General features: G+C 42.7%; 1 protein-coding gene across 4 annotated transcripts in view; it reads right to left on the bottom strand.

Moving 5' to 3' along the window:
- UNK (unk zinc finger) overlaps positions 1-25,893 on the bottom strand; it is a 66,263-nt gene that overhangs the window by 31,898 nt on the left and 8,472 nt on the right. Inside the window, exon 2 of one of the 4 annotated variants that reach the window (XM_087709916.1) lies at positions 17,774-17,811. The exons of the other annotated variants lie outside the window; for them this stretch is intronic. The gene's annotated coding sequence lies outside the window, so the exon portion shown is untranslated. The remainder of the gene's footprint in view (positions 1-17,773; positions 17,812-25,893) is intronic. 4 annotated transcript variants of the gene reach the window in all.

A 25,893-nucleotide genomic window follows, 5' to 3' on the forward strand; every position in this document is an offset into this window, starting at 1 on the left:
GAGTACTATGAATTATATGCATATTCTATGTTCCATGTTCTATCTCACACACACACACACACATCCCGCCCTCCCAACTTCCAAGTAGAAAAAGAAATCTTACAGAATTATTCAAAAAATAATTTTAAAGAGAAAACACGTCTTCACCTCATCCGGAGATTCCTTCTCCCCCCCCCCCCCCGCTTCTCACCGCCTCGAGAAACAGAGCAAACATTCCAACCTCTCCCGAAGGCGGTGACATCACAAACCCACTCCGTTCCCTCGTGCCCGCTGTTCCTTCCAGGCAGACCCGCGCGCTTCACCAAGCAGCCGGGAAATATATCGCTCAGCTGATTCATCAGTCGCCCCGCGCACATCAAAACAAGCGTTTTGGGCAGGAAGGGAAGGCTTCTAGCGGCTCCCGGGCGGCGATCCCACTGCCATCCGCTCGCGGCAATCGAAACTTGGCAATCAAAACCATGAGATCTCCATTCAAAACACATGCACGCACACACACACACACCACACACACACACACAGCCAGCCAGCTCCTTGTTAAAGGAAATTCTTTGCATTCTTTGAAAGTATTCAGATGCAGTCAAACTGGATCCAATTTAAAAGTAAGAAGAAACTTCTCACAGGGACAACGATTAACCAGAGCAACAGCTTTTCTCCGGAAGTTGTGAGTGCTCCGATACTGGAAGTTTTAAAGAATAAACTGAACAGCCATTGATCAAAAATGGTATAGCGTTTCCTGCCTGAGCAGGGAGCGGAGGATTGGATTAGAAGACCTCCAAGGGCAAGACCCCTTCCAGCTCTGGTTATTCTATGTATGTTCCATATTCTATCTCTCTCTCACACACACACACACATCCCGCCCTCCCAACTTCCAAGTAGAAAAAGAAATCTTACAGAATTATTCAAAAAATAATTTTAAAGAGAAAACACATCTTCACCTCATCCGGAGATTCCTTCTCTCCCCCCCCCCCCCCGCTTCTCACCGCCTCGAGAAACAGAGCAAACCAAGCAGCCGGGAAATATATTGCTCAGCTGATTCGTCAGTCGCCCCGCGCTCATCAAAACAAGCGTGTTGGGCAGGAAGGGAAGGCTTCTGGCGGCTCCCGGGCGGCGATCCCACTGCCATCCGCTCGAGCCTCTTCTTTGGACGCCCAAAGCCTTCCAGCCCACTCAGGGCGAGTCAGCTGCGGTGCAGCCGGTGGTGGGCAGGAAGGTTTTCGGGCAGCTCCTGGGCGGCAGGTGTCTGGGCGGGAAGAGCCAGAGGGGGTGGCGGTGGCATTTTTGCTGCAGAGCAGAGGCGCAGCAGCACCAGCAGCCAGGCAGCCTCCATCGGGCAGATGGAGATTAGAAGCGGGGCGGCTGCTGGGGCTTTGGCTGCTCCTAGCTCCCGCGCCACTTGTTGGCTGCCCTTCGTTGCCCTTGCATTGCAGACAGCCGGGATGCAGGCATTTGCAGAGGATCTGGAACCTTTAAAAAAAACCGAGCAATCGGGCGGGATTTTTTTTTTTTTTTTAAAAAAGCCGGATACCTTGAATGCTCGCACGTGTGTGCAACGCAGCTAGGCGCGGGGAGCTCCGAGTCGTGCACGCTTGGGAGGACCCAGCCATGGAGGGGCAGCGGCAGCCACCATGGACGGGGAGGAGGAGGAGGTGGAGGAAGAAGAAGAGGTCAAGGAGGAAGAGGTGGCCGAGCCGAATCCTTTTGAGACAGGACGGGCACGACCTGGGAGACACAGGGAAACTCCGCAAAGGGGGAGAAGGAGAGGAGGGCCGTCTCCTCTCCCCAGCGCCTCCCGATTCCCACCGGTACCAATCCATAACATGATTACTCACCAGTGAGTAAGCGCAGCTGCAACCCCAAAAAATGAAATGAAATGGAGACTCGCGCAGGCGTGCTCAGCTAAGCAGAGTCCAGCCAATCAGTGAGCTGGTTGGGATGGAAAATTTTCAGCACGCGGCGTGCTGAAAATTTTCCATCCCAGCCAGCTCACTGATTGGCTGGAGTCCAGGCCAATCCAATCAGTGAGCGGCAGGCTGGGCTGGCTTAAATTTGTAGATAGGATAGAACGGAACGATGAGCCAGCCCAGCGAGCTAGCAGCTGATGGGCGGGGGAGGGCGGGTGGCGGCTGTTTTTCACCTCGCGCAGAGAACTTCCATGTGGCTTCTGCCGGGCGGCGGGAGCCGCGGAAGCGAGTGGAAGTTGTCTGCACGACTGAAACGGACTCTGCGGCAGGAGAGCCGCAGGGGAGGGCGGCGGGACGGGACCACGCCTCGCGGACTTGCGGCGTGGTCGTTGCGAAGCGCACAGCACAGGCGCCACCACGAAGCTCCGTGAGTCCGTGACCGAGTGGAAGTTCTCTGCGCGACCGGCAGCGGCTTTTTCACTCCCGCAGAGAACTTCCACTCGGTTCCAGAGCTTTGCCGCCCGTGCCAGCGCAGCACAGGGGCTGGCTGTGAACTCCGCAAAGGGGGAGAAGGAGGAGAGGAGGGCTGTCTCCTCCCCCCAGCACCTCCCGATTCCCACCGGTACCAAATCATAACATGAACATGATTTACTCACCAGTGAGTAAGCGCAGCTGCAACCCCAAAACAAAGACGAAATGAAATGGAGACTCGCGCAGGCGTGCTCAGCTAAGGAGTCCAGCCAATCAGTGAGCTGGTTGGGATGGAAAATTTTCAGCACGTGGCATGCTGAAAATTTTCCATCCCAGCCAGCTCACTGATTGGCTGGAGTCCAGGCCAATCCAATCAGTGAGCGGCAGGCTGGGCTGGCTTAAATTTGTAGGATAGAACGGAACGATGAGCCAGCCCAGCGAGCTAGCAGCTGATGGGCAGGAGCTGCGAGCGCCAAAAAAAGCTTGCTTTTTAAAGAAGCGTGCGGGACGCGGGAAAATGTATGAAAAGGCATGGCTGTCCCGCCAAATGCGGGACGTCTGGTCACCTTAACCTTGGAGTTCAAGTGCGTTTGTTGCTAACATACCTACCTCCCAACAGCGTTGTAACAGCCCTCCCCTCGCTCCTTGAGTCAGTAGCCGAGTTGGCAGTAGAGCTCCCCAGGCTTATGGTTCTGGGGGATTTCAACCTGCCTACACTTGGTGAACGCTCTGATGGAGCGCAGGAGTTCATGGCTTCCATGACAGCCATGGACTTGACCCAAGTAATTCGGGGTTCGACTCATTCAGCGGGTCACACACTTGACCTCGTATTCCTCTCGGAGCAGTGGAGACGTGATCTAGAGTTGAAGGGCATTAAGACCTTGCCCTTGTCATGGTCTGATCACTTCCTACTGAGGCTTGACTTTCGGAAACCAATCCCCCACTGTAGGGAGGAGGAACCAATTAGGTGGTTCCGCCCCAGGCGCCTGATGGACCCTATGGGATTTCAGACGGCGCTTGGAGAAATACTTGTCGCTCTCGTCCACAGTCCGGTAGAGTCCTTAGTCGCTGCTTGGAATACAGCGGCGGCGGGGGCTCTAAACCAGATTGCTCCTTTGCGACCTCTCCGAGGCAGCGGATCCAGGAGGGCCCCTTGGTTCACCGAGGAACTCCGGGAGATGAAGCGCCAAAAGAGATGCCTAGAGCGCCGCTGGAGGGCCAGTAAATCTGAGTCAGACCAAGCACTGATGAGAGCCTTTATCAGAGCCTATCTCGTGGCAATACGGGTGGCGAAATGTTCGCATTTTGCCGCCCTTATTGCATCCGCTGAATCGCGCCCAGCCGCCTTGTTTAGAATAACCCGCTCCCTCTTGAAAGGTAGAGCTGAGGAATTTGTTCAGTATTTAACGGATAAAGTCGCTCGGATTCGGACAGAGCTGGACTCCAATTGCACGGTACCAGCCAAGGTACCGGGGGAAGGTCTTGAGCATACTTTATGGATTGAGTTTCAACTTGCTTCTCCTGAGGAAGTGGACAAGGCCATGGGAGCGGTGAGTGCCTCCACTTGTATACTGGACCCGTGCCGCTCCTGGCTGGTCTTGACCAGCAGGGAGGTGACACGCGGCTGGATCCGGATGATAGTTAACACCTCTCTCCTGGAGGGAATTTTCCCGCTCCTCCTAAAGGATGCGGTGGTGAGACCCCTCCTGAAGAAACCATCTCTGGACCCAGCCATTTTGAGCAACTATCGTCCAGTCTCCAACCTGCCCTTTGTTGGGAAGGTTGTTGAGAAAGTGGTGGCCTCTCAACTCCGACGGTCCTTGGATGAAACCGATTATCTGGATTCCTTTCAGTCGGGTTTCAGTCCTGGTTACAACACGGAAACTGCTTTGGTCGCGCTGATCGATGATCTCTGGCGAGCCAGGGATAGGGGTCACCCCTCTATCCTTGTGCTCCTTGACCTCTCAGTGGCCTTCGATACCATCGACCATGGTATCCTTCTGCGACAGTTGTGAGAGGTGGGAGTGGGAGGCACTGTCCTTCGGTGGTTCTCCTCCTACCTCTCGGACAGGTCCCAGTCAGTGTTGGTTGGAGGGCAGAGGTCGACCCCAAGGCCCCTCAATTACAGGGTGCCGCAGGGTTCGGTCCTGTCCCCCCTCCTATTTAACATCTACATGAAGCCGCTGGGTGAGATTATACGCCGGCACGGGATTAAGTACCACCAATATGTGGACGATACGCAGTTGTACCTGTCCACCCCGTGCCAACTCACCGAAGCAGTAGAAGTGATGTGCCAGTGCCTGGAGGCTGTTAGGGTCTGGATGGGAGTAAACAAGTTGGCACTCAATCCAGACAAGACTGAGTGGCTACTGATGTTCCCTCCCAAAGATTGGCCAAGTATTTTGGTTTTGGTTTGGTTTTATTTGCATTTGTAGGCCGCCCTTTTCCCTGAGGGGACTCAGGGCGGCTCACAGAAAACCAGGGAAGGGGGAAATACAACATTGAGACAACAACACATAATAAAATAATGAACAACATGCATACAACATTCGGGCGGGGTAGGAATCCTTATCCCCAGGCCTGACGGGCGAGCCAGTTCTTCAAGGCTGTGCGGAAGGCTTGGACGGTGGAGAGGGTACGAATCTCTACGGGGAGCTCGTTCCAAAGGGTCGGGGCCACTGCTGAGAAGGCCCTCCTCCTTGTGGTTGCCAGCCGACACTGGCTGGCCGATGGGATGCGGAGGAGGCCTAATCTATGGGATCTTATAGGTCGTAGGGAGGTAATTGGCAGAAGGCGGTCTCTCAAGTATCCAGATCCACTGCCATGTAGGGCTTTATGGGTGATCAATAGCACCTTGAAGCGCATCCGGAGATCGACAGGTAGCCAGCGCAGCTCGCGGAGGATAGGTGTAATGCGGGTGAATCGGGGTGCACCCGCAATCACTCGCGCGGCTGCGTTCTGTACTAGCTGAAGTCGCCGGATGCTCCTCAAGGGCAGCCCCATGTAGAGCACGTTGCAGTATTCCAGCCTAGAGGTCACAAGGGCCCGAGTGACTGTTGTGAGGGCCTCCCGATTCAGGTAGGGTCGCAACTGGCGCACCAGGCGTACCTGGGCGAACGCCCCCCTGGTCACAGCCGCTATATGATGGTCGAATGACAGCTGTGGATCCAGGAGGACTCCCAAGTTGCGGACCCTCTCTGAGGGGTGTAAAATTTGACCCCCCAGCCTGAGTGTTGGATTATTGGCCAAATCTTTGGGAGGAAAACACAACAGCCACTCGGTCTTTTCTGGGTTGAGCACAAGCTTGTTAATCCTCATCCAGTATTCCATCTCTCAGGCTGGGGGGTGAAATTATATGCCCCTCAGAGAGGGTTTGCAATTTGGGAGTCTTCCTGGATCCCCAGCTGACTTTAGAACACCATCTGTCAGCTGTGACCAGGGGGACCTTTGCCCAGGTTCGCCTGGTGCACCAATTGCGACCCTACCTGGATTGGGAGGCCCTTCAGACAGTCACTCACACTCTTGTGACCTCAAGACTGGATTACTGTAACGCGCTCTACATGGGGCTGCCCTTGAAGAGTGTTCAAAGACTTCAGCTGGTCCAGAACGCAGCCGCGCGAGCGATTGTGGGTGCACCCAGGTACACCCACGTCACACCTATCCTCCGCGAGCTGCACTGGCTACCCATTAGTCTCCGAATCCGCTTAAAGGTGCTGGTCGTTTCCTATAAAGCCCTACATGGCATCGGACCTGGGTACCTGAGAGACCGCCTCCTGCCGATCACCTCCCATAGACTGATTAGATCTCACAGGTTAGGTCTTCTCCGGATTCCATCTGCCAGCCAATGTCGGCTGGCGACTCCCCGGGGGAGAGCCTTCTCTGTCGCAGCTCCAGCCCTTTGGAACGACCTCCCCGTGGAGATCCGGCCCCTTACTACCCTCCCGGCCTTCCGCAAAGCCGTTAAGTCCTGGCTGCTCCAGCAGGCCGGGAGGCTCTCAAAATATCCAGCCCCACGGAAACTGTGACTGTTGTGTATTTTAAAGTGTTGTTTTGTGTATTTATCCCCTTCCCTGAGTCCTTTGGGAGTGGGCGGCATACAAGACCAACAAACATCAATATCAAACATTGTCAAAAGTCAAGAGTTTTTTCAAATGTACAGAATTCTGTAAACAGTTTTGTCTGCTCAACACAAGAGGACACTTGTTTCGGAACATTTGGCTGCAGTCTAATATTCCACATTCACTATTAACCACCAGAATTAGAACATCTTTATTTGCAATGGTTTTTATCACTACTAATTACATGTTTTTTAAAAAGCATCTAAAAAATTGTTTGAACTAAAGTAGCGAAAGAAGCAAGCATATTGTAGTATTTACATCATGTAATAATTTATACTACCTTTACTGAAAATGCAAAAGAATTCTTACATCAGCAACCTATTCCCAAAGGATTAACAAATTTTATATAGGAACAGTCAATCAATAAAATTCAACAATGCAAATTAAGCTTGGAAATCATCATCATGATCCTGGTCTAAATTTAAAGCAAGAAATAATGTATGTGTAAATGTGGACATAACTAGAACATTGCAATGTGAACAGTACAAGATATGTTCATGGATGAGCAATTCATCCTACAGTAAATAAATTGGTAAGGCCCAATCCCCAACCAAATAAGACAACTTCCTTTAGACTCTTAATATGATTAAACATAATCAAATTATAAATCACAAAGCTAGTATGGCATTTCATATGATCAAATGACATAGCTCTACCAAAAGGGAACAGGAAAAAGGAAAATTATGTCAAAACTATATATCAGAAATCTAAACAAAATGTATACAGTATTTGCAAAAGTGTTCCATGTTTCTATATCCTAGCAGGCCTAAAGGGCTGCAGGATCAAAATGTTCCAATAACTTGCGCCTGAAAATGTATGAGCCCTAAAAATGGCATATTTAGTTGTCTCCCAGGTTCTTTACTTTGTCTCTGTCTATGTGAGATCAGCCGTGTTTGGGAATTAAGAATCTTCTATCATAGATTTCTCCTGTTCCCTTAAAAATGATTTGTTTCAGGAGACTCACGGCAGAAGTAAAGGAAAAAAAGTTCTCAGAACATAATGTTTTCCTTGCTGGTGCTCATATTTGGTCACAGATAAACTTTGTTCATTATTTATTCCATTATTTTATTAGGTAAATATTTCAGTTTGTTATTTCTGAAGATACATGGCTTTATTAATTCTTACATTTATATCTCTTATATTAACTCTGCTGCTTAATGTCTGGGTTTTCATATTGCACTAGACCATGGTTTGTTAAGCTAGCCGTAGCTGCCTGAATTGCAAATAAACTTAGAAAATAAAGAAGGAATGCATAACGTCTTGCTATCTGGGGACCACACTTAATTAACTTTTCTGAGGCAAAGCTGCAGTAAGATAATTATATAAAGAAAGCAGGACCGTGTTTTTGAATGAGCATAGAATCGGGATTATTACTTTTTGCCTGGAACTGGGATGGGGTAATTGTAAGGTGACCAGATTTTCAGATTGGTAAAGAGGGACACCTTTGACCGGGGGGAGCGGGGGGGCTTGATTAAAAATTTTATACGCAGGAACAAAAATTTTCATACAATGCAAAAATAGTATTGTAATATTTTTTTTATTTCAACATAACAATTTACAAATATAAATTGTAACTGTTGCCAAACATCAAAATTTTAATCACGTGACCATGAGGATGCTGCAACAGTCGCTAAGTGTGAAAATGGTCGCTAAGTGTGAAAAATGGTCATCAGTCACTTTTTTCAATGCCATTGTAACTTTCGTCACTATACCACCTTTCTTGCCACAGTTCTTAAGTGAATAATTGCAGCTGGTATTTTGTATTTTGGATAGAATCTTTTTTTAAATAGTCTAAGACAATTTAAAAAAAGAATCCACACAGAATAAATTGAAGTAAAACATTTCAAACTATTCCACACAGAATAAATTGAAGTAAACTATTTTTAAAAATTCTATGCACAATATATTTCAAAGTATTGTGCATAGAATTTTTAAAAATGGTTTCACTTCAATTTATTTTGGATAGAATCTTTTTTTAAATAGTCTAAGACAATTTAAAAAAAGAATCCACACAGAATAAAACTATTTTAAAAAATCCTATGCACCATAAATAAAATATTATTTTAAAATACATTAAAAAAATAAAAAAAAACCAGCTCACTTACCAGCAGGCACAAGTGAGCACTCCAAGTCAATCCAGAATGATGTAGATGTTAATACAAAGAACTGAGCAAATTAAAATGGTGAAATTAGTCAGGGAAATATTTTTCAAAGAAACTTTGCCACCATTTTTTCTACACGAGCCGACCTCCAACCTCCGTGCCCCTCCCCCCCGGAAAATCCAGGAAGGAACACTCACGACTTCTCTAGCCAAGTATTTCCTGCAGCTCTATGGTACTGGGTCATCTTTTCTTATAAAATGAGGTAAAAGGGGCACGGGGGGTGTCCGTTTTCTTGCTTTAACGTTTTAATATATTCAATGAAAATACTGAGACAGAGAGAGGGTTTAGACAGAGTGTCTTTTGTCTTGCCCCGGTTAGGATTTCTTAAGCAAATCCACTGGGCTTTCAACATGAAGCCAGAAAATCGGGACTTTTTTAAAACACCCGGGACATGGGACAAATTGTTATAAATCATGACTGTCCCGCCAAAATCGGGACGTCGGGTCACCTTAGGTCAGTGGTCCCCAACCTTTTTATCGCCGCGGACCAGTCAGCCTTTGATAATTTTACCGTGGCCCGCTGAGCGCGCGCAGGGGTGGGGGGACATTGTTCCCTCTCTTCCCTGGAGCCTTTGCGCACGGCCCAGGAGCTTTTGCGCACGGCCCAGGAGCCTTTGCGCTGCAGCGAACATCAGAAGCCCAAAGCAGCTTATATAGGTCTAATAAATATTGTGCCATTTTTTCCTGAAACAACAGTGAGATTGGTTCATCTGAGAGCAAATGACCAAAATTACCCAGTGGACTTTTAGGTAAGGGACACCATTGACCGGGGGGGGGGGGGGAGGATGTTTGATTTAAAAAAATTGTTTCACTTAACAAATGTGGCAAGAAAAATTGTAAAATGGGGCAAAACTCAATCAATTTCTCACTTAACAACATACATTTTGGGCTCAATTGTGGTCGTGCATTGAGGACTACCTGCACTTACCTTCAGTGTTACTTCATTCTACTGTAGCATTAAATTTCATATAGAACAAGCTTGTTCTTTCAGAATTGTGGAATTGTTATATAACTGTCTACCTTTAGAAAAGTTTCTCTTGAGTTAAACTCAGCTCCTATAATTTTATTGATGTGTCGTAATTTTCTTAGCAGTAGTATGAAAATTGTCATTGTTGCTTTTGGACAATTTTTAATATTTTACTATTAAATATACAGTACTGAGATTCCCAGGTGGGTTCCCCTCCAATTATTAGCCAGGTTCAACCCTGCTCATCTTTTTGAGAGCAGGCAAAAACAGCCAGGTTACATCCCTACAAATTGAAAGCTCTCTCTCTCTATCTCTCTCCCCTCCCTTCCTCTCTCTCTGTCACTCTGTGTGTATGTGTGTGTGTGTGTCTATCTCTCACTCACTTAATCACACACTCTGTGTGTGTCTGTCTCTCCCTCCCTCTCTATCACTCTATCCCTCTCCCCTCCCTTCCTCTCTCTGTCACTCTGTGTGTATATGTATGTGTGTGTGTCTATCTGTTTCTCACTCACTCACTCACTCACTCTGTGTGTGCATCTCTCTCTGTGTCTCTGTCTGTCTGTTTTTCTGTCTGTCTCTCCCTCCTTCCCAACCTGCAGATGGGCTCCGGACCAGTGGAGCCTCTTCCTTCTTTTTAACCAGGTGATCTTTATTAAGGCATAAAAATGAACCTTAATTAGAGGCTCAACAAAAGAAGCTGGAAAGAGATAATGAGATAATGGAGCCAAGAAGCTGAAACCTGGAACTGGAGAAAAACCTTTTCTATCCCCTTACCAGCCCATTCGGGAAGACGATCCCTCCCCCCGTGGATGGGTTCTAGACCAGCGGAGCCTCCCTGGACATCACAGCAGCAGCAGCCCCAAGTGTGCCGATCTCGGCGTTTTTCACATCGGGGCGTGCTGCAAGAGGGAGGGAGTGAAGACCTTTTCTAGCCGGCGCAAAGGATTTCCCCCAACTTGCTTTGCTGAGCAGGGGATTCAGTAGAAAGGAAAGCAACTTCAGAGCTACGGCTGGCGTTGGGCCGGCAAAGGCTTCCCACTGACCTCCCCCCCACCTCCGAGTTCCTGACAGATCGAATTATTTCAGCAACAGCTTCCCCCACCATGGCGCCCAGCCTCCCCCTCGTACGTCACCTCCGCTCCGTTCTCCAGCAAGCCTCATGGGGTTTTTTGCCTTTAGGAATAAGAATGTTTAAAAGGCTTTTTTTTTTTTAATTTGAAAAAAAGATGATGCAGGTTCTGAAAGAGTGAATCTCCGTCGCACTGCTATGCTTTTTCTTCCTCCAAATAATGGTCACTGCTTATTGTAGCGAGTCAGCCTCCTAACTTCAGTCCAGGCTCTGCAACTACCTTCTCTCCCCACCCCCCCAAAACCCACAGAAACAGGAGGGAATCGGTCATTATCATTAGCACTCTCTCCCACGCCTGGCCTCCCCTTCGGAGGTAAGGGGCGGGGAAGAGCAGATCTCCCGGGGACACAAATATTCCCCAAGTGCCACCACCCGCTTCTCGTAGCTCCCCCCACAAAAAACAGGAGAGGAGTGAAATAATGCTACGCTTTGGAAACGCGGATCTCCAATGCCAGGGCCATGCCAGGAGCTTCGGGGGTTCCCTCCAGGCCACCTGCACAGCCAGCAGCCGCATCCACAGGCTCCGTGGAGAAAGGCAGGCCATGGGAAAGGGGAGCAAGTGCGCTCCCTGGCTCCCCGCTCCAATCTCGCCCGCCCAGTTCCCAGACCCTCTCTTTGGAAAGAGTTCTCCAGCAGCCTCTGGCGAGGTGTTTTCCCCGCCCCACTCGGGCGCAAAGCAAATAAAGCAAATAAAATATAAAATGCTGGTTTACCTTTCTCTGCTGCTTCTCTCCCTGGCTGGAGCCAAGAGGAGATCCCTGTCCTAGTCTTCCTGCTGCCCTCGTGGCATGGGCAAAACAGACGGTACTTTGCCCCTTCTGTCTCCCCGTTGCTCAGAAAAGCAACTCCGGGAAGGTCCTTTGGTGGCGGCCCCCGGCCGCTGCAGCGATCATGGCCCCCGGCCGCTGCGCGGCCCGGTGCCAGGTACTCCGCGGACCGGGGGTTGGGGACCACTGCCTTAGGTAATTGCAAAGCTTCTACTACAATTCTTGTATACTTTTTACCTCAGAATAGAGGGAGCCATCATTTTTTTTTGCAACTGAAGAAGGAAAAGAGTTTTCAGGACCACAAAATAACAGCATTTCCTAACTGCTTCAGAATGTACTTTGGGACAGCAGTAAGCATAACAGTGGCTGGGTTTACCCATTAGTCTTAACCAAACAAACCAAACTTCATTATGGCTTAATGCAATATACCAGAAGATGCAAATCAAGACTGTGGTCCTGCCTTTGATTTGGAAATGCAATTTCTGCTTGTTTTGTCTCAACATTTTGAATACAGTATATTCATTTATTTTTAATTCAAGTAACTGCAGAAGTATCATTATAATTTGTTATAAGTCTGTGTGTATGTAAAACTGAAATTTATTTATAAATGGGGAGAATCTACATTACATTTCTCAATATACATCTAAGGCTTTTTACATACATATGCATCTTTTTAAGTCTCTCCAGAATATTTCATCAGTTTCTTTTTTGTGCAGCACACATAATTCTGTTCTATTTAACTGCCAAAGTGGAAAGAGTCAGCAAGAAGCAAAATACTTCATCTTCTAAGAAGTTAAATGATCTATTTTCCTTCGTTAGCTACAACATATGTCCTCTGAGTTTAATTTACTCTGATTATTTACAAGCTAAATAAGCAGAAATCTCCAATCCACGCTCTTGGATTTTATGCAGTTGTAAAGAGAAAATGTTGACAGTGGAGCTTACTCTACTTGGTTGAGAAAATCCTTTTCACTACTTAAAGAGCCCTACTGTCCTTGGCATCTAGCTAAACCATTTTTGTTTGTTTTGTCATTTCTGCAAAAATTAATCTTAGAAAAAAATAATACTAACATCCAAATAATTTCTTGACACAATACACCCTTGGAATTCAGAAGGCCTTTGGATGTTTCATGCATTGGAATTTCTGCTGTTATTTTGGTCTCAGTCACAGTCTTCAAGAAGCAAAAAATAGTTTGTTTGTCCCCCCCAAAAATAATGTATTGGCACTCCTTACTAGTGAGTGAGAGGTCTTAAAAAAGTCATTATTTTCTTTCAAAAACATACAGTCTGGTTTATTATCATATCAAGCAAAATAAACAGCAAACCCAACTTTGAGAATAAATGAAGTTGGTAAAAATGCCTGTTAGAACCTAATCAGCAATCGTTCTGAAACTGCAGTGAATTTAAACTCTGGCATTCTGCTTTTCTGACATTTTACACAACTTTTTCTTCTTAAACTGTAACTTGATCATGTAAGCATGGTATAAAATATTTATACTACATTTGCTCAGAATCAATTTAAGCAGTTTTTAAAAGCATCATGGTTACATAAACTGTAGCCTCTAATAGAAGGAGAAATGTTATTGTTGTTTTAATTTTCCCATCTTGCTAAATTAATCATAAACACTAAAAATTGCATAGCAATTTCAGGTCAATAACTGCTTTTTTAATCAGTCTCAGAGAGAAAACTTGAACTCAAGCCTTCTAAAGGTCCTAATAATCTACAGGAGGACTTGTACTTGACTGTTATCAAAATCTTTCTAGCAATTTGCTTTATGTAATAAGGAAATATGTAGGTTAGGGGGGAAAAGAATAAGTCTTCTGATACATGAAGACTGATGAAAACACAAACAAGGTAGGAAAAAGCCTAGATAGTTGCTGAAGGACAGCTTGAGATATTTGCTTTCAGCAAGGCCCAAAATATTTTGTATTTCGTAGAATATGGTAATAATGAGAAAAAGAAGCAAAGTCACTTTTTATGTGACCAACTTCAAATAATATATAGTAATTAGAAGTATTCCTTTACAAGGTGAACATTACTCGGAAATATGACACTAGTGAAATACAACCTTAACAAGAGGATCATTAACATGCATTTTTATAACAGTAACCAAAGGCCATCTCTATTCTCCACAAAACATAAATACTGACTAAAATCCAAGACTAGGAAGCTAAAATTCCAAATGTTAATTGCTTCTGAACCAATCTTAGTCTTATAAAATTAAAATTAAAATTAGAAGGCTGAAAAAATCTACCCTTAACAGCTCTTTCATTAAAAAACATGATTCTAAGTTTTTAATGTGCAAATAACCACAACAATCTAATTTACTCTATGTTTGAAATTCCTGTCATAGTTAAGTGGAAATGTCAATATTAGCCCATTCTTCTGAAGCCTGGCTTACTACTGTTAATAAGCAGAATCAACATATTGGCCAAATTCCATTCATCAATACATTTCATTCAGCTTTAACACCAGTATTCCACCAGTAATAGTGGAAAGTCACTATAGTATAATAGGTACAGAGCTGAATTAGAACTAGTGAGATCCAGACTCAAATCCACCTTTAAGTAAGGGAAATTCACTATGTGGTTTTTAGATCAGCCAGCCTCAGCCCAGTACTGCAGAAGCTCGCTTTTGTGAAGATAAATGGAGATTCCCCTGTAAGCTGTTTTAAGATCTTGAATAAAAGGTAAAATGTAAAAACATTAGTGCCTTTGAGAGCCTAGACTCTTATGATTGCCTGAATGAGTATCTACAGTTTTCTTGCAAAATTTGCAGAAGTGATTTGCCATTGCCTTCTACTTAGGGCTGAAAAAGAATTACTGGCTCAAGGTCATCCAGTTGACTTTGTGCCCAATCCAAGACAAAACTCACCGTTCCACAGTTTGTACACTAACCAGAATATCAAACTGGCTCTCCAAAAATAAAAATGTAATGTACTAACTTATGCTTTCCCCAATATATCACACCATTCACATGATAGCAAATAAAATGTCTACAATGAACATGGACTGATGGACAATGGAAGCATCTGGAAGATTCCCATTCTCAACTAAGTAACTGAATGCTAATTCTTCCACCTCCCTTTTGTATTAAAAGTTCAACGCTAACCCCAACCCTAGCACTGATTGTAATTATACAATGCAATTATTTTATTCCCAAGAAAAGGCAAATTACAGCAAACTTTTTAAACAGCTATCTCAACCATTTAAAGCTTCACACTGTAATTTTGTGGCAACCAGAACCCAGGAATGAATAGGTAAGACAAAAGTTGAAATAATATAAATACTCCATTCTAGATAACTAGATAAAGAGAACCCAATTAAATATGAGTCAAAAACATTATACTTGTTCATTTATTGGTTGCAAGAAAATGGTCCAAAGTTATGTATCTCTGTGTGCGCAAAAGTATGTAAATTCAAAGCTTATCAGTTCATTTGAAGGGGAAATTAGAGTCAGGGGCTTCAATCGATGAGATTATAATCAGGTATGTGGAAGGTCCTGCCTTATTTAAAAAACAAAAGTCTGGATATTTATGACCAAAGTCTGATCTTCACAATACAGCTATGTGGAAGATTGTGGTAGTTTGTACAATGGGAGGTTTCGGAGGATCCCTGAAAGATAGTTGTCCTAAAAATGGACTACACTTATATTAATTCAGAAAATTTGAAAAACTAAAGTACAATTGCAGTTTTTCTTTGGGAACTCACAGACTAGAACTAGAAGTCATGAAATGTTGTTTTTAAATATGACAACTGCACCACATTATACACTCAAAATGGAAAAGTTTAACACTACCCACAAGGGAGGAATGGTTGGTAAAAATTATGGAACTTGCAGAGATGGCTAAATTAACTTCTTAATTAGAGAAATGTTTGCATTTAGCGCTGAGTGGAAACCCCTTATACATTTTTCCATGAAATATAAAAAAATGCATTTATGAATTATAGTTTTGATGTTTAGAAAAAATGTGTAATAGAAAAAAGTGAGGCTTTTTTGTAATAATAGAATAAGAGCTAACTTTGTAATCATACATCCATTTATTGCAAAGGAAATGAGAAGCTTCTTTTATTTCTTTTTATCATTTCTTTCTGCACCACTGTCTTTTCTTCTCTTTCTTAGTTCTCTTTTTGCTATATTTGGGTTAGTTTTTATGTTCTCTTTAAAACTTTTAATAAAATTTATAGGAAAGACAATTGTTGATGCTCGTCAGGCTGGTCAAGATTACATAACTATTTCCAAAGATTTTGAACCACATCAATCCAATGTCAAGCAAATCCAATGTCAAGCACCATTATTACCCTCCCCAGGATTGGTCAACCAACCAAAATCACATCAAGAGCAAAATGCTGAAAAAGGACTGCATACGTGCGTGTGTGGATAAGTGCCAAAAAGGGACCATTCTGCGCACACACACGCTCGTTGGGGCCACAACCAGGGAGAGGAGCTTCCCAGGGGGCATGCGCACAACAGAAAACAAACTTTCAGGTTCTTTTTTAAAAATATATACATCTAAAGCTTTATTTCAAAAGCATTTCAATACATATCTTTATTTACCAATTTAAGAAATATACTTCATCAATGTTTCCTTGATATATCATCATAAGAACAATTATTATAATATTTAGTATGTAACATTTCAGTTTAGGGTGGCAAGTAAGGTGATATATTTACATACATCTAATTTTAGAAGTTGAAAAGAATCTTTTCAATCTACTACTGGTAGATAGCTTGAATAAATGCAGATACACTATGAAGTTGATGTGAAAATTAGAACTACTAATATAACATCTTAGAAAAATGTTTGGTAAAACCACATTTGAACTACTGCAGTCAGTTTTGTATACTACTACTTGATATTGAAGAGATCAAAAAGATGCAAAAATGAATATCAAAATAATCAAAGGGCACTTATATTACAAAAGGTTACAACACTGAGGGATGCTTTAAAAGAAAAGTGATTATGCAGTTAAATATAATTATATATGCAATTTTTTTCTCTTTCTTATACTAGAATCTGGTGCACACACTGAAATAGAATAGACGTTTTATATCCCAATAAAGGAAGCACTGCGTCACTCTCCATCAGCTATTGAATTTTGTACAAGACAGAATGGCTTTAAAGATCATAAGATAAAATTGTGGAAGACTATTAATGGTTTAGCAGCTATGATTCATAATAGGTATATATTAATTTCAGATTTGAAGATAGTACAGTATATATCTCCCTGTTCGTGGACATGTGAAAAATGCTTTTGTGCTCATACCCATAAGTTTCTAATTGGTCTGCAAATATCTCATTGATTATAGCTGAAAACAGCTGAAAATGATCACTACAGTTTGCCCAAAATTCACATTATTATGTATTTAGAGCAGTGGTTCTCAACCTTTTCTTCAACCTACCCCCCCTTAAATACCTTTTGTGGCCTGAACTATGGCCATGGACTCCCAAGACTTAACTCAAGATTTAAATCATAACATTTCTTCAACCCTTCGCAGACTCCTTGTGATGACATCCCCCCCCAGGGGTCTGCGGACCACAGGTTGAAAATCATTGATTTAAACTACTGGGATTTGATTTTATCCAATACTCAATGAATTTCACAACAGTGACTTAAACAGCTGTAAACTATTTATAATAAACATTCAGCTTAACTGGGGTCTTGATTCTTTAACAATCACTAAGCAGGTGTGCTATTAATGACTCTTCTGAGAAGCACATTTCAACTAGCTCACCATCAAAAAAACCATGCCCCTCCCTTACTGAATGTCTGACCCTTTTGCAATTCTGGGACAGAATTCCATTTAATTAATAAATATACACATAAATAAAAGTAGGCATTATTCATCTGCTTAGCCAGGAAGCTGTTATTGTTTTAAAATAAATTCTTAAAATATAACATTATCAACTGATATTCATTTTTTAAGTAATCTGACATTACAATCATCCGGTCCTAATTTCAAGTTAATATTGAAACATTTCTGTTAACATTTCACCTGCATTTACTTTTTTATTGGCATAGGAACAAAAGAGAGAAAAATACTCCTATGATTATTTCAAGTAATATCAAATGGTATTCTGGACATTAGCTATCTCCAGAAAAATAGAAGAATTTGCTTTGATCATAATATAACACTACAAGATTGGTATTAAAAAATTATATGACAGAGGCATGCAACAGCTTTACAATGGAATACCTGTATCTCCCACAGCAAAAAGACATTTGAAAATTGATGTTTTAAGCAGCCTTCTCTTACCTCTACCACCGCTTCACTCACAGCTTTCAGTGGTTGCTCTTCAAAAAACAAAAGCAAAGACAAATCAGGATCCTGACAAATAGACTTCCTGTGGTGTCCCTCATTTGGCCATTGTTTCAGAATTTTTTATCTCCTCCCTACTTTGTTGGTTCAGATATCAAGAGAAAAAAAATTTAGGAAACTGAAATACCTAGTAGTAACTAACTGAAGGGAAGAGTTGGTATTTAATAAAAACTCAATAATACAAAGCTCAATGCTACTTCAGTAACAGAAGTGTAACATTTTTCTTTCAAGCACCTCAGAATATTTGCCCTATAAACACATGATTGAAATGATGTATTTCTTGTCCTGGGGTGAATAAAAAAGGCAGATGGCATGTCTTCATTTATGTATCTAATAACTTAATCTTGTATTTGATTATTTAAAATTATCATTTTAACATTTAAAGTTTTAAAAAATGGATAATCTTCAGTTACTCATTAGAATGTGGCCAGTAATTATGTATTTAGAAACAACTAAGTATAAGATATATGGAATAATTTTATCAATTTAGGAGAGAAGAAAAATATATAAAAATATGGTAATGAAAAAACGTATTTTAATTTAATTTAATTTCCAGAACAATTTTTATCTGATCTTTCAGGTATCTATGTACCTTTCAAGGAAGAGTCACAAAAAAATCCAATTTAAAAATAGAAATAAAGATCTCAGAATAAGTATTTTCAAAACCTATTTTCAGTACAGGTCATAATGCAGAGCTTCAAAACAATAATGAGGAACAACTCACAGATACAATACTGAAACCATATGTTTATGACTTGAAATAAAAGTTTATTTAAAGTTAGTGTTCTTTGTAGAGCAAGTTTCTGTCCATTCATGCAAAATATGTTCAGGTTCCGCCTTCAGGATCAGCAATTTTTAAGTGGCAATTACTCTCAGAGGATAGCACGAGTAATAAAAATAAAACTGTTTCAAAATCTGAAATTTCACTGTCAAAGCAGCAGGAGGACACATAAAATTCTAAAGCTGTTCAAAGTCATTGGGAGGCATATAAATTTATATACTACTAAATGGGTGAAATGATGAATCCTGGAGCAAAACATTTTGAACTATGATATATCAAATGGGTTAACCCAGACAATGCATTCAAAATCGGAAGTCTTGACTCTTGTGCAATTGAAATTTGGCAAATTTTATAAAACATTTTATAACATAAATATGATCACAGACCAGTTTATCACATAGATAAGCTAGCCTTCGACTTAGAACTATTCATTTACTGACCGCTCAAAGTTACACCAGCACTGAAAAAAGTGATTTGACTATTTTTCACTCTTACGACCATGGCAGCATCCCCATGTGATCAAAATTCGGGCACTTGGCAACTGGCATATATTTATGACAGTTGCACTGTCCTGGGGTCATGTGATCATTACTTATAACCTTCCCAGCCAGTGTCCAACAAGCAGTCAATGGGGAAATTGAATTGACTGCATGATTTATTTGACATCTGCAGTGATTCAATTAACAACTGTGACAAAAAAGGTCGCAAAATGAGGCACAACTCATTTAACAACTGCCTCGCTTAGCAACATAAATGTTGGGCTCAACTGTAGTCATATGTCAAGGACTACCTGTAATACAAAATGAAATAAAATATTTCCTGAGCTGATGTTAGACTGTTGAATATAAGTTATTTTCAAGACAGATCAGTGGTGGATTATGATCGGTACGCCCCGGTACAGGCATACTGGTGGCTGCCGGGAGAACTAGGTATCGTTCCGGGATGGTGCTCCGGAGGGCCCACCTGCCTGCCCATGCTGCTTACCGGTATTTGAAGTTTTTGGGACTTCCGCGCAGGCGCACAGAACACACGGTACCTGCGCAGCGCTCTGCCGAGCAGGTGGAACATCACAGAGCATCACGGGTGGTAAGTACACATGCACACACTGCGTGCATGTGCACATGTTCATGTGGTGGGTGCCCAGCCCCGTTACACTATACTGGTTGCAACGGGATCCGGAACCCACCACAGAGGCAGAAACATCTGAATGTATCCCAACTTTTCAAGGCAGATACATCTCTGAATGTATCCCAACCAGTAATTGAGAAGCTCTGTCATTATTGAAACCTGCCATCCTGGACCCAACATTTGGGAAGCCAGGCTCTGTCTGTCACAAGCCAAAACAAAGGGTGAGTGATAGAGGAGTAACACCTCCTTAAAAACCTTGGTCCAGCTGGCCCAGCTGGTAGCACCTCGTAAAGGCCCCTTTCCAGGGTTACAGGAGAAGATGGTCAATGGTTTTGAAGGCGGAAGAGGGTTTTATGCCCCAACAGCAGATAAAGCTGCAGAACCATCTTCTAGGAGAAGGGAAACTCTGATTACAAACCTCCACTGCCTTGTGGCTATATTCACTACTGGAAAAGGCTTCAGGAGTCAACATCGAGGCAAAATCCGGAGCCGAGGTCCTGGAAGCAGTTTGTGACTGTGTACAACCACATTCTGTTAACTGCTGCGACACAGCTAGAACTAATCATATTGGCTCTGCCATTCCATTGGACTATTTCAGCGACGTGGAGAGGGGGGATCTGCTGCTTGGGTAACAGTCCTCCATATTAATCTATGGTTTATGGTTTTATGGTTTTATTATTTATAGGCCGCCCTTTTCCCTGAGGGGACTCAGGGCGGCTTACAATATATAGGGAGGGGAGTACAAGACAGTAAGACATAAAACAATACATAGTAAAAATAGTACACAACGTTCATCATTCGGGTGGGGACGGATTACGATCTTTATCCCCAGGCCTGACGGGATAGCCAGGTCTTGAGGGCTGTGCGGAAGGTCTGGATGGTGGTGAGGGTACGAATCTCCACGGGGAGATCGTTCCAAAGGGTCGGAGCTACTACTGAAAAGGCTCTCCTCCGTGTAGTTGCCAGTCGACACTGACTGGCGGATGGAACTCGGAGGAGGCCTAATCTGTGCGATCTAATAGGTCGCAAGGAGGTAATTGGCAGGAGGCGGTCTCTCAAGTACCCAGATCCACTACCATGAAGGGCTTTATGGGTGGTAAGTAGCACCTTGAAGCGCACCCGGAGATCAACAGGTAGCCAGCGCAGCTCGCGGAGGATAGGTGTTATGTGGGCGAACCGAGGTGCACCCACGATCACTCGGGCGGCCACATTCTGGACTAGCTGAAGTCGCCGGGTGCTCTTCAAGGGCAGCCCCATGTAGAGCACGTTGCAGTATTCCAGCCTAGAGGTCACAAGGGCCCGAGTGACTGTTGTGAGAGCCTCCCGGTTCAGGTAGGGTCGCAACTGGCGCACCAGGCGAACCTGGGCAAATGCCCCCCTGGTCACAGCCATCAGATGGTGGTCGAAGGTCAGCTGTGGGTCCAGGAGGACTCCCAAGTTGCGAACCCTGTCTGAGGGGTATAAAGTTTGGCCCCCCAGCCTGAGTGATGGAGCACTAGCCAAATCTACCCAGGCCTCGTGCTCTGGAGAGGACACTCCAGCTTTGACCTCTTTCCAGAGCATGATACCATATTTGTTTGAGATTGAAGGATGCCAATGCAATGTTATTATTGAAGACACTGAGGAATCAGATAAAGGAACATATCTGTAACAATGACCCAACAGGGTATGGATTTTCTACAGAGCGGTCACCAACCAGTGGTCCATGGATCATTGGTCATTTGTGAGAAAATTTTGGTGGTCCGCAGGAAAATTATTTGCATTTTTTTATTACATTAAGTACTGTTTATCTTTTTTTAAAAATCATATTGGTGGTCCACGGGATTTAAAATTATGAATTTAGTGGTCCCTGAAGTCCGAAAGGTTGCCAACCCCTTGGTCTAGTATACTACAAAAACTAAAACTGTCATTTTGGTAACCTTTAGCTGGGAGAAACAGTACCTCATAGGCCAACAAATTTTGAACCAGGATACCTCAAATAGGCTAACTTCTACAGTGCATTCAAAATTTGGAACTCATCAATTTTATAAAACATTTTAACACATAAAACTTATGAAAGAAATTTATTTTCAAGACAGATACATACATGGATGTATCCCAGTTTTTTCCAGTGAAGGTAGTACATTAGAAACTGCTATTGTGCCTTCACCAATAACAGAACTTCAATGTATTGCTTCTGATAAAGAAATAACTTTGAAAGAATGATCCAAGTATGAACAACAACAAAAACAGAACAATAAAAGAAGCAGCCTGAAGAAAATATGGTAATTCATGACAGAAAAAACATTCAGTTTATGCTAGAAAATCTCCTGGAAATTTAGCACATTAATTGTATTTAATTAAAATGTTTTAGTGCAAATTGTTTTGGGAAAACCCCACATCAGTGGCTGATAGTTTATACGTTTCCCCTCCTTAATGAGGACCCGGATTGTTGTTGGGGGCAATATGCTGACTATGTAAACAGCTTATAGAGGGCTGAAAGCCCTATGAAGCGGTATATAAGTCTAACTGCTATTGCTATTGCTAATACAGTAGTAGCAATAGTAATATTGCAACTGGGAACAGAAAAAATGTTTTGAGTCCCTGGTCTGCTAATTACTAGAAAAACTGCTGTAATAAAAAAGAGCAGGCAATAATGCAACTCTATCCAAAAACTAGAAATGAACATATTAAATATACAATAGAACATGTGCTAAAATAAGGGAGATGGGCTGTTCAGAAATGAGAAAAATAAATAATAATAAAACAAAAAATATATTTTATCTGTATGAATTGCATGTTCTTCTCACAGAATTCCATTAAGTTATGCATCTTAATGTTATTCTAAAGCTAGATAGTTAAGTAAATAACTCACATTTGAATTGCAATTAAAAAATACATTGTTTTCACTCTCATTGACACAACCTCTTTGGGTAGTTCTGAAACACAAAATCCACCGCTGTTTAATGATAACACTAGCATCCAAGTCAGATTCAAGGTCTTCTCAGTTGCAACATGTTTGTAATGGCCTGAACCATCAGAAAGAGTGAATGGAGGAAAATCAATGCCTTAGAACAGTGGTACTGAAGAGAGTTTTTGAGACTGCTTTGGACAACAAAAAGAAATCATTAAATGAAGTAAAACCAGACTGCTCGAAGGACTAGTAATGAAGCTAAAGCTTAACCATTTTGGACGCAAAATGCAGAAGCAAGAGTTACTGGAAAAGAATCTGACATTTTGAAAAATTGAAACCAATAAAAAACAAGGCTAGCGGAATATATGATCGCTGAATCGTTGATGTCATTACACACATTTACAAGAACTCAAAGCAGCAGTTACTGACAGATAATTCTAGTGAAGTGCTATCATGAAGAACAAGCAGCGAGTAAACAAAAGCCTCAACTTAATTCATTATATGCCCTCAGTCTAAATTGAAACATTACTTTCCTCTACAATGTAAGGCAGGCATATATATGAACACAGAACTATTTTATATGTAAGATAAATTAAATTGCACTTGCCTTATTGACAGAGAAGTAATTTTTGCAGACAGCACATAATTTTTTTTAGTTCTGCATTCACAAAGATGAACCTATCAGTTTCACAGTGTTTAATGAAGAGAGACGTTTCATGGCAAGTTGATGCTCAGCAGATTTCTTCTAAGAAAAAAAAAAACCTTGCTGGCAAACACTATGGGAACTGCTTTTCTAACTGAGTTAACTATAAGGTACCTGTACACCACTGGCAAAATACCCTAGGAGAACATAATCTTTTATCAACCTAATAGAGGACTTGCTTCCCAGCACTGCCAAACTTAATACATGATAAAAAGTCTCTCTATCCTTTTATATTTATGTTTCAGGTAAATAAACATTTTGATGCAATTTCACTTATTTCAAAATCTCTACTTAGATTGGTGGGGATTTGCTCAAAATACTATGTAAAATCCTTTCTTCTTTTTCTGGCTTATGTGACTTTAAATGATCTTAGAGAGAAAAAAGGGCCAAGCCTTAATAGTACTGTATATTATTTAAAGCCAGAAAGGCTTTCGCTGATGCATGGAGCTGTGAGTTCCCTTACTCTTCTTGCTGAAGTGACCACCAAGCAAGCAAGTTACTATTTTAACAGGAGCTTCTTTTTAAAGGCAGTCAAAAGGAAGCTACAGATAGTTCTCACTTAATTACCATACATTCAGCAACTGTTTGAAGTTGATCAGCCCTCAAAGTTATGGCCATTGTAGCACATACACCCTGGTTATGTGATCAAAATATAGGCACCTGCCAGTTAGCCTGCATTTATGACCACAGTATGCACTTCAGCTCCTTACCCCCATCTCTCCACTACCTACCACTGCTTCCCCAGCTAACCTTTACTGTCATTTCTTCCTGCCACTGGCCCAAGATAAAGAATTGGGTGAGGGCACAGCCTCAGGATACAAGCCCTGATCATGGCAGAGTGGTGGAGCTCATTGCCCATTGAGACCTCACTGGGCAGTCAGGGAGAAGGCAGCAGGCTGGAGCCAACGGGGTTGGCAGGGTAGCAGTGCCAGGCTGGAAAAGATTACAAAACTATTTCCAAAGAATTTGAATTCTACTATCAGTTAGATCAGGGGTCAGGAACCTGCGGCTCTGGAGCCACATGTGGCTCTTTCATCCCTCTGCTGCGGTTCCCTGTCACCAATTGGCGCCACAATTAATAGCAATAGCAGTTTGACTTATATACCGCTTTATAGGGCTTTCAGACCTCTCTAAGCGGTTTACAGAGTCAGCATATTGCCCCCAACAATCCAAGTCCTCATTTTACCCACCTTGGAAGGATGGAAGGCTGAGTCAACCCTGAGCCGGTGAGGTTTGAACAGCCGAACTGCAGACAGCTGAAGTAGCCTGCAGTGCTGCATTTAACCACTGCGCTATTAATAGGGCTTTCAGTTAGGACAGTAGAGGAAAAAGGATGCAGCGCTAGGAAGAGACTCTATGGTGGGGGAACCAGACTTCCGGTCAGCAGAGGAAAAAGGGTGCCATGCTAGGAGTCTCTATGATGGGGGAACTGGACTTCTGGTCGGCTCCAGAATTGAACGGAGGGGATTCCATTTAGGACCTTTGTGGCTCTTTGGATGTTTAGGGTTGCTGATTCCTAAGTTAGATCATGTACAAATGGAAATAACTCAACACCATTGGTACTCTTTTCAGAATGGTTGACCAACCAAAATCACACAAACAGCCTGGCATGTAATACTCCTGGGAGTTTCAAGAATCCCAGTGTAACATCTAGGAACCAAAAGCCTCCCTTGTATTAACAAATGTCAGCATTTATGAGACAATCATCAGGGGAACCCTGTATAATAATGCTCCATGTGGCATGATTGCAAGGAGAAAGACATTACAGGTAGTCTTCAACATAACCATTTATTTAATGAACATTCTAAGTTACTTACAATTGGTCCTCATGCTTACGACCATTGCAGCATCCCCATGGTCATATGATTCAAATTCAGGCACTTGGCAAGAATCATGTTTTTGCTATTTGTAAACTTCTCAGCCAGTTTCTGATAAGCAAAGTCAGTGGTGGTAGCTGGATTCACATAATGACTGCATGATTCACTTCCTAACTGCAATGATTCACTTAACGATGGCAAAATAAAGGTCATAAAATAGGATGCAACTCAATTAACAATTGTCTTGAGTAGCAATTGAAGTTCTGATCCCAATTGTGTCATGAGAGGGGAGCTACTATGTATGCAAAGTACATACATAGTACAGAGAGGGCAGTGCCTCTCTCATCAGCAAAGACCAATACCAGATGAACTTTTACTGAACTTCCACTGGTGCTGGCAGTTGCAAATTGAAAGCTACAGGGTTTAATTTGTTTAATCTCTGGGAAGGGACCAATAAACTTTGAATCAGCTTTTTGAAGATCCTGCAGATGTAGTAAAAAAAAACCTGTAGAAAGTTATACCAAATGCTCTTTGCAATTTTAGCTTCCTCTTATCTGTGTACATCTGCTACATTTTAGTAGACAGTCATGCTATTTTTAGTTGCTCCTTTAAGAGGCATTGGGCCACTTGCCTCTTATGCAGAAATCCAAGATGTTTGGGAACTGTGCATTTATGAGTGGTAGAGGGTAGCAATGAGGTGATAGCTGAAAGTTGTCTTAAATACATCTGAAAAAA

Source organism: Thamnophis sirtalis, unplaced genomic scaffold (genome assembly GCF_051295495.1).
Source record: "Thamnophis sirtalis isolate CommonGarterSnake01/CBP01778 unplaced genomic scaffold, rThaSir2_p1.2 scaffold_3, whole genome shotgun sequence".
Classification (NCBI taxonomy): domain Eukaryota; kingdom Metazoa; phylum Chordata; class Lepidosauria; order Squamata; family Natricidae; genus Thamnophis; species Thamnophis sirtalis.